The sequence below is a fragment of the Cebus imitator genome, unplaced genomic scaffold, assembly GCF_001604975.1.
Source record: "Cebus imitator isolate Cc_AM_T3 unplaced genomic scaffold, Cebus_imitator-1.0 Scaffold176, whole genome shotgun sequence".
Classification (NCBI taxonomy): Eukaryota; Metazoa; Chordata; class Mammalia; order Primates; family Cebidae; genus Cebus; species Cebus imitator.
Window position 1 is genome coordinate 1,777,126 of NW_016107491.1, and position 10,566 is coordinate 1,787,691.

Sequence of the window (10,566 nt, forward strand, 5' to 3'; positions counted from 1 at the left end):
TGAGACAGGGTCTCGCTCTGTCACCCAGGCTGGAGTGCAGCGCCACAATCTCAGCTCACTACAACCTCCATCTCCTAGGTTCAAGTGATTCTCCTGCCTCAGCGTCCTGAGTAAGTGGGATTGCAGGCACCTGCCACCACTCCTGGCTAATTTTTGTATTTTTAGTAGAGACGGGGTTTCACCATGTTGGCCAGGCTGGTCTCAAACTCCTGACCTCAGGTGATCTGCCCGCCTTGGTCTCCCAAAGTGCTGGGATTACAGGCATGAGCCATCATGCCTGGCCTCCAATTTGTGAACTTCTTAATTGTAGGAACTGTATTTTTTTAATCTTTGAATTAGTATTACCAATCACCATGTTGGTTCATTATATATACTTAATAATTACCTCTTAACAAATCTTAAAATTGAGAGATTAGTTGAGGGTCTAAATTACCTGTCAACTTAAAAAAAAAACATGTTTAGTTAAAAGATAATACACCGCTGGGCATGGTGGCTCACGCCTGTAATTCCAGCACTTTGGGAGGCTGAGGAGGCAGATCATGAGGTCAAGAGATAGAAACCATCCTGGCCAACATGGTGAAACCCCATCTCTGCTAAAATACAAAAAATTAGCTGGGCATAGTAGTGCATGCCTGTAGTCCCAGCTACTCAAGAGACTGAGGCAGGGGACTCTCTTGAACCTGGGAGGTGAAGATTGCAGTATGCAGAGATCACGCCACTGCACTCCAGCCTGGTAACACAGTGAGATTCCATCTCAAAAAAAAAAAAAAAGATAACACCCAAAATCCTGACAAATCTTTTACATAACGCCCCAAATGTGAAGATTTGTTTTTCAAAACAATATTCCATGTTTTTATCATCTATTTCTTAAATTATTGCCAGTTTATTTCACCTTGCTTATAATATTGCAGATATTCAGTAACATAATCTCTCGCACTGCTCTCAACTTTTTATTTCTTTGCTCAAGAACCTTTAGTAGCAACCTTTTGTTTTTGAGATAAAGTGTTTATTCCATACCCTAACATTCAAAGTCCTCCGTCAAGAACCGTCTTTTCCAAATATTCCAATTTTAGCTCATTTTAAAACATAGTCATTCTACTCCATTCATATTTACTTTCATACGTGTGTGTGTGTGTGTGTGTGTGTGTGTGTGTATAAAATCTTCATAATGCTAATCTGCTTTGTTGAGTCTCACCTCCTTACCGAGACAGGTCTATCCAAAATGTATCCTCACTATTTTCTGCTGTTGGAATACTCAGATGTCAGGTACATAGGTCTACTAAACAACAAACATCTGGAAGTTAGGATTTCTTGACTTTTTTTTTTTTTAACCTTTTTTAAAGGCTGGTCAAGTGAAGCAGTGGGAGTGGAGAAGGTATAAAGAAATCTGTAACTGGTTGTGATCAATTAGTTGTAAACACCACTGCACTCGGACCAGCCAGGACTTCTTGACTTTTAGCAATTCAGTTCAGATATTTAGGAGGCCCCAACATTTCGAAGATAGACATTTTTGTATGGCAGAATATATAAAAATAAGTAAACAACAACTGTAGCTGTTAGAGCCTACTTAACATAATAGACATATTCACATATAATATTTTAATGAAAAGTTAAATTGTAGTACAAATCAAAATCAAAAAAGCTATAGGATAGTAATCAGTAGTATAACATGAACAATAAGAGGAGTCAATAATTTTTAAAGTCTGCTCATTGAGCTATCAACATTAGAAACACTTGATGTGCTTATGAAAATTCAGATTCTGACTGGGCGTGGTGGCTCACACCTGTAATCCCGGCACTCTGAGAGGCCAAGGTGGGCAGATCACGAGGTCAGGAGATCAAGACCATCCTGGCTAACATGGTGATACCTCATCTCTACAAAAAAAATAGCCGGGTGTAGTGATGCGTGCCTGTAGTCCCAGCTACTTGGGAGGCTGAGGCAAGAGAATCATCTGAACAAAGGAGGCGGAGGTTGCAGTGAGCGGAGATGGTGCCACTGCATTCCAGCCTGGGCAACAGAGCGAGACTCCGTCTCAAAAAAAAAATCATTCTAAGACCCCAATAACACCTACTGGAGATGGGTTTCCATGAAATCTGTTTTTGTTTGTTTGTTTCATTAAGCTCTTCAGGTGATTTTGATATGCACTACAATTTTGATATGCACTTGCTTAAACTTGGGAATCAGACAGACCTAGACGTGAAAATTTATGATTTATTATAAAACTGTTGGACACATAACCAGTGGGTTAGATCACTTGGCCACTGACAGTCCAATGACCACAACTAAGGAGGATTTAACAAGGAGATTCTATTACTTGTAAGGAGGATGCCAGGGATAGTTCCCAAAGCAGTGCCTCAGGATGGTGAACATAGGGTTTTTATTGGGCTGTTTTGCTGAGCCATCGTATGTAGATGTGGAGTAAAGGCAGAGTAGGTTCACTGCTCTGCTTCTACATATGTCATATGTTTTGTTTTTCTGGGGCTGAGCTTCTTCCTGGAACTTTTTGAAACAAGAACTCAAGGTGCAACAATTAAAAGTGGGTACTTTTTCATAGTGCATACCAAAATCCCAGGGCCCCTGAATTACAAAATCTTAGGAAAACTATTTAGATTCTTTTAAGATGTTTCCTCTACCAGTCATCCCTGTAATCCCAACACTTTGGGAGGCTGAGGTGGGAGAATCCCTTGAGGTCAGGAGTTTAAGACCAATCTGGGCAAAATAGTGAGACTCTGTCTTTACTAAAAGTAAAAATTATAAAATTAGGCATGATGACATGTGCGCATAATCTCAGCTGTCCAGCAAGCAGAGGGAGGAAGAATGCTGGAGCCCAGGAGTTTGAGGCTGCAGTGAGTTATGATGGTGCCACTGCACTCTAAACTGTTGGCAGAGAAATGCATATATATTTTGTCTCAAAAAAGTTGTTTCATCAACTGTTAAATGGGAACAATAATATTTACCTCACAGTGTAGATTAAATAAGCATGTTAAGTGCTGAGTGCAGTATATAGCATATGGTGCATGGAATATTAATAGTAATAATTACAATGATTGACCATGATACCCTGACTACAAATGGGATTGGCAGTCACAAAGGGTTCCTGCAGGAGGTTGAAATTGGAACAACAATTCTTTTTTTTTTTTTTTTCGAGATGAAGTCTTGCTCTGTTGCCCAGGCTGAAGTGCAATGGCATGATCTTGGCTCACGGCAAACTCTGCCTCCCGGTCAAGCAATTCTCCTGCCTCAGCCTCCTGAGTAGCTGGGATTACAGGTGTGCGACACCACGCCCAGCTCATTTTTGTATTTTTAGTAGTGATGGGTCACCATGATGGTCAGGCTGATCTCAAATTCCTGACTTCATGATCCACCTGCCCCAGCCTCCCAAAGTGCTGGGATTAGTGAGCCACCTTGCCTGGCCACAACAAGGAGTCTTTAACAGCTTCGAAATGTCATACACACAATGTTCTAAATCAACACTTTAAAAATGACTGGATTAATCTAGTGCTTTGTGGACTAATCAAAATCGTTGACTAAAAGAAGTCAATCACAAAGGGCCATATATTATATGATACCAATTATATAAATACCCAGAATAAGCAAACATATAGATAAAAAAATGGTTAGTGTTGGATTAGAGTTAGGGAGAAATCAAGAAGTTAGGGGAATGACACTAAAAGGATAGAAAATTTCTCTTTGTGGTGATAGACGTGTTTTAAAATTAAATGTTTACACAACTTTGTAAATAAACTAAAAATAACTGTACACTTTAAATGGGTGAATTTTATGATATGAGAATTATATATCTCAGTAAAGATGTTATCCAAAATACTATTCACTAGAGGGTCTTACTTTTCTTATTCTTTCTTAATCTGGACAGTGTTTCTGAGTAGGGGCTCTCTACCTGCTCAAGGGAGAGAAAAAAACAACTAAGGCTCACAGAGACCATAGCTATTGCCCTTCTGTCTGGGAATTCTTTACTTTTTCCGGGCATTGACAGTTGTGATTCATCCACTCCAAATAAAATATCTTAAAATATTAGAATATATTGGCCTGAAAAAAAAAATCTCCCTAAGTGATATGTTGATTCTTTGACACATTTATATAATTTAAGAATAATCAGTGGGTCTAGAGATTAAAAATATAATAAGATTAAAATAAATTATGAGCTGGGAAAGTGAGAAGTAAAATTTAATTCAAAGAAATTGTTCCATAGTTCTTAGGGCTTAACCTGCCTTCGGATGTATTGACTTTAAGTGGTCAAAAATCTTGAGAGTGACAGACTGGTAAGCTAAAACGCAGTGTGCTTATTTTGCGGCTATAAAAGAAGATCACTTTTCATATTTTCATATCTTAATTGTGGATTTTCTGTCATCTACTTGTATATGTAAATTACTTGACTATTGCTAGAAACACAATTAAGCAAATTCTCTTATTTCAATCTTCAGTTTATTTCTTTTGATAATTTTTTTCCTTAAGTTATATAATGTTCTGTTTGGATCCTAATGATGCATATTAATACACATAGACATACACAGAGACATACTCATATGTTTACATATTCTCAGTATTAAGTTAGACATTACTGAAAGCTTTGAGTTGTTATTACATAGTATACTCCTGTAATGTTCCCAGTGGACAAAGCACTGAGCAGAACAATTTTCTTGTCCACCGACTTAAAAGTAAGAATTTACTCTTATTTTTAGGTAGCTGGGCAATTGCTAGTATCTGGCCAGAGAGAAATAAATTAGGAAAGAGTGAGGTTGAGAATTAGAGACCAAAAAAATAGAAGAGAAGAAGAATTAGAGACAGGCTTAGAAAGGAGTGTGTGGATGGAATACTTGAAAGACGTTCAAATCATAAACATATTTGTACCTCATGCGGATTCTAACCAGAATACACTCTACTCCACATAAGAGGAGACTTAATAATCCAGATGTATAAGCTGAATGTGAATGTGAGTCATACCTCTTCCACAGCTGACCAGGGACTTCATGCTTATAAACAAAGCTGCTATAGTAACAAGAATGGTCATTACACATGAGCTTAGTTAACTGCCGTTACTACTGAATGTTCAATTTGCCAGCAATAGTGCTCAAACATGATACCCTAAGGGAGCTAACCAGCTACTTGATAACTATTGAATTAAAGTGTGGCCTTTTCCTTGTTGAGGAAGCATTCCAAAAAGTATTACTTCCAATCCGGGTACCAGCCTCACATCTTAAAAGTCAGTGAGCTCATGTCCAAGGGCAGTCATCTTATAGGATAATTTATAAATTTAGCTGCACTTCCAGTTTGCAGACAAGACTTTTTGTAAGGTTGGGATGGTAACTTGAAGGATGTATTTTCTCTCAGTTAATATATGCTTCTGTTTCTCGAAAAATGCACAAATTTTAGTATGAAGGAGAAGATGTACAGATAAAGTGTCTATAATTGTATCTAAGGATCTTATAAATTTTTTGCTTTTTAGCTGAGGAATTGACTTTCCTATAAACTTTAGTATCCAAGGATGATATGTGTATACCAATAAACACAATAACACTTTCTCTGAATCAGAAACAGAGGCTGCCTATTGATGATTTTGATTTCCTCTTGTCTCTAGGTAAAGAGCTACAGATCACAAGTATGCTATTGGTTGACCACGTTGACATTGACTACCAAAGGTAAATAGCATTTCTGCTACACAGTTGGGACTAGGAAGAGTTATGATAGAACCCCAGAGGAACGCTATACACGAGCAGTCCCCAACAAGTTTAGCACCAGGGACTGAAAGCTACTGAGCACTAGAATATACAAACCTCTTCTGGGAAGCTTGCAATTAAAAGGGAGAAAAAACTTTTAAAGGTCGATAAAATTCTAACAGTAATAATGCTAATAAGAAATGAGCATATGTAGCAGTATGCTCCCATAAATATTAGTGCTGAATTCTTTTTTTTTTTTTTTTTGAGATGGAGCATCACTCAGTCGCCCAGGCTGGAGTACAGTCAGTGGAGTGATCTCTGCTCGCTGCAGTCTCCGCCTCCCTGGTTCAAGTGATTCTCCTGCCTCAGCCTCCTAAGTAGCTGGGACTACAGGCACCTGCCATCACACCCTGCTAATTTTTGTATTTTTAGTAGAGACGGGGTTTCACCATATTGGCCAAGCTGTTCTCGAACTCCTGACTTTGTGATCTGCCCGCCTCGGCCTCCCAAAGTGCTGAGATTACAGGTATGAGCCATTGCACCTGGCCAGTACTGAATTCTTTATTGAGGAATACAGTCTAGTCATGGGTCTAATATAAACAATTTTCACTGTTTTGGAGGAAAAGCAATATGACTTGACAGATAAGTGACAAGTCCTTCATAGGCAAGAAGGATGAGACTTTGGTGTTCATTTGAATTGAAAACAAAATCCTCAAAAATGAAAAATAGGAAGGGGTTCTCTAAAAACACTTTCTTACTATTGTGGTTTTTTGAGTAGATAATTATATTAAACATAAAGCAACATAAACACTAGGGAAAATTGTTAGTTCTATTTCTCTGGTACAGTCACAATTGTGTTTGGGTCCAGCATAATGCACCTGTGTGGTTTGCTCTTCACAAAACAAGTTATATGGATGAATATCTGGAATGAGTGTTTGATTTTTTACCCTGTGGCAAAGAGAAATTCCTTTGCATTCATCATACCATGATGCAGTCGTTTTTTCTATAGGGAAGATGGGGCAATGCAGGTTGGTAGGTGCACACTATGTACATTACTGAACCAAAAACACTGTACAACTGGTTAGGTCAGCTCATAGAACATTAACCACTAACTCTGGGTCGTATATCAAGGACTATATAAATGATATATTACATCTGGGTAAGATATCTTGCCCTTTCCTATTCTTTTTTTCTTTTCCTTTTTTTTTTTTTTTTTTGCCCCACCACCCCCTTGCCCTTTCCTATTTTTAAAAAAGTGACAAAAAGCAAGATTCATGATTCATGGTTGAGCAGAAAAGTTATCCTTCCCGCTCAAACACTACATTCTTTAGTTGTACTTCCATCCGAATCAGTTCTTCTAATTGAAACATTTCTAGGAAAATCAACCTTTTCAAGTAAAAGGACAGACACCAAGTTCAAAGTGATGACATGTCTAATTGAATTCCCTGAATAATATCTTAAAATCTAGTTACACAAACAGAAACTGTCAATCAAAAAAATACAATTTCATTCAATTAAACAGGAAGCCCATCAGATAGCAAATACAGAGGAAATGTGAAAACATATGAATGATTAATCACTCCAATATCCAGTTATCATATCTCTAAACCAAAAAACATGCTGAGAACAGCGTAGAAAATTATTGTGAAGTTCACAAAATTCTTGTGTGAAACACCAAGTAAACACAGCCACTTGTTGCACAAAGCGAGATGAAGGGGAAAAATTGTTATTTCATTTTAGAAATGAATATTTCAGTTCATTCCTGTCTTCATTTTACACATAGGAAAGGTTAATCCTAACCCAAAATCCTTTTCCTCACCTTCATTTACCTTCCCTATGGCCTTATATAAAAGATTGTCCTAATCATTGGTGAACTGTTATCTAACAACTTTAGCATACTAGACAAACATTTATTAATTCTTACTACTTCAAGATGCTTTTGAATTTTATTTAAAAAAGCATCTAGAGTCTGAACAGTTAAAAATAGTAGCATTCCAAATTCCAAATCTGAAGGAGATTTCAGGGCAGCTGGGACTTCATAACAGATGCTTAAAGGATACCATATAATGGATTACTTGAGGATATATTATTCTTGAAAGGCAGCAGTGGCATGGCAGTGAACTCTCTGGATCTCAATTCTATTATTTTCTACTCAAATAAAATACTCTCTTTTTCTCAAATTCACTGTATTGCTTTAAAAGTATTTTACCTATGTCACCAGGTGATATAGTTTGGATATTTGTCTTTTTCAAATTTCATGTTAAAATGTGATCCCCAATATTGGAGTTGGGGCCTAGTGGGAGGTGTTTGGGTCATAGGGTGGATTCCTCATGAATGGCTTGGTACCCTCCTGGCAGTAATGAGTTCATGCAGATTTGGTTGTTAAAAAAAGTCTGAGGCCTCCCTGTCTCTCTTGCTCCCTCTCTTGCCATGTGACATGCTCACTTCTCCTTCATCTTCTGTAATTGAAAGCTTCCTGAGGCCCTCAAGTGAAGCAGCTGCTGGTGCTATGCTGCTTGTGCAGCCTGCAGAAATTTGAGACAAATAAGCCCCTTTTCTTTATAAATTACCTGGTTTCAGGTATTCCCTTATAGCAATGCAAAATGAACTAATACACTAGAATACAGTTAAGAGAAGTATATTTACATTTATACTTTATGTAAAGTATATTTATGCTTTATAAATTAAATGAAAAGTATTATTTTAAAATTATTTTCTCAATAAAAACAGTAGCTAATGAGCCATGAATACTTTCAGATTTTGGCATTATTAAAATAAGAGCTTGTAAGAATATGGTTCTGGCTGACAAAACCCATTAAATTGTGCTTTAACAACAATAAAAAATGGTACTTATAAAACAGTAACACAACAATATTCTTTTATGCAGGAGAAAAGTTTCTGAATCAAAATGTAGAACTCTATTGTCTAGAGAGTTTCCAGCACCTAGAAATTCAAAGCACTTATCTAAACAAGAAATCCTTAAAGCTACAAATTGAAGTGGGGGACTATGTGTGTGTGCATGTGCGTATGTGCATGTGTGTGTGTGTGTGTGTGTGTGTTTTCACAATATATCTTTTTGGATATTAACAATATTTAAAAGTATTATAAAAGCAGCTTCTCCCATCATTAGATACAGGATAAACACATAATTTAGTTTAATACATTTTTAAAGAATTTTAATAAATTTCTAATAGAATTATAACTGAAACCATAACTTTGAAAGTCTGAAAACACCTTGACCTTTTAATAGAATCTAATCTCAGATGATTCAATTTATTTAAGTCTTGCCAAACATAACACTCAAGTGGAGGAAAAGGTCTTCAAGAGGAAGAAACAAGCATCTAGAGGTTATAAAACAACAGACTAATTTTTATAAACATATTTCTGAGATGTTTAATTAAATTAAAAAGGAGCTTTAAATTTCTTCATGTTATATCTAAGTTCGTATGGGAGCTTATATTGACAAAAATAAATTACTAAGTTAAAACATTTATATATTCAAATTTAAATAGACTGTCATTTTGAAAACAATCATAAATCTCCATCTTAGAATATAAATTAAAGGTTAGAATAAATTTGTTAATGGGCACAAAAGTTTAGTAACTCATAAAAATATGGAGTTCCAACATCTATAAAGAAATATAGCTCACAGCTATGAGTTCGTATCACTTAGAATGAAAGTGAAGGATTGTTTCCTATGTTGGTTGCATAAGTAGTATAATTTTGCCAGTTAAGGGATCTATGTATCACCTAACTGGTGTGAAAAGCAAATCAGAAGAAAGAAGCAAATAATGCTTGAGTTTACATAATAAACTAAGTTTAGCATTTTTACAGATTATCGATTTGCTTTTCTTAAAGCCTCTATATGAATGTGGTTTTGCAGTTTGTTTACTTCTCAGATTAAATATCTATTCATCTTAAAGCATTCTCAGATATGACTTTTATGATCACCTAATTGAAAGTAACTTCTACCTCTTTATTCCATCTTTGTTTTCTTTACTGTCTTATTCTAGCTGTGACTACTTATTTGTTTTCTTATTAATGGATTCTATAATGCATTTTATTCACCTCTGTGAGAAAAAGATAACATGTCTCTTGTTTGCTACAGGATTCTCAGTTTAGTATTCATTGGAAAAGTCATTATTTATTATTAAACTCGTCAAACATTTATATTATGTAAACCCTAAATGAATGACAATTGCAGTCATAATTCTGGTGCTGAAATAGGTACTCTTCTAGAATATACTTTATAAATATTTCTGCACAGATCTCTGATATTTTTCTCCTCAATTTAATATTATAACAATCACTGATTTCAAGAATTCACAAACTAAAGCTATAAGCCCTGACCAGATTCTTACACGGTTAAAGTAAAATGCTGATACAGATGCTTAATTTATTTTCTTTCTTTACTACTTTTGCTTTAACTTTATAGGATCCTGTGCCTAAAATATAAAGCCAGTGTATTAGAAAAATTTATTTTGGCTCTTGACACTAATTGAAAAAAACTTGCATGAAAAATTTAGACAGAGTTTGTTTACTGTAAATAAAATCCAAATTTACTTTTTGAGAGTAAAATTATGTTAGAAGCTTATAAGTTGTCCTACAGATACAAATAAGAAAACTAGTCCATTTATCAGAAGAATGGCAATTTTATTTTAATTGACAAAAATCCTAATGACAAGTTTAGGATCTATCAAATATACACAATTAAATAATAAATACCATTTAGAATGCTACCAATGGATTGATAAACATAAGTGATAAAATTAAGATATAGACATTTAATGAAAACTTAAAAGAAATTAAAAATTCTTTGGAAGATGAAAAAGCTGAAAGACACAATAAGTTTCAAAAGTATTTTGTTTTGCACAAGTTCATTGGAAATGT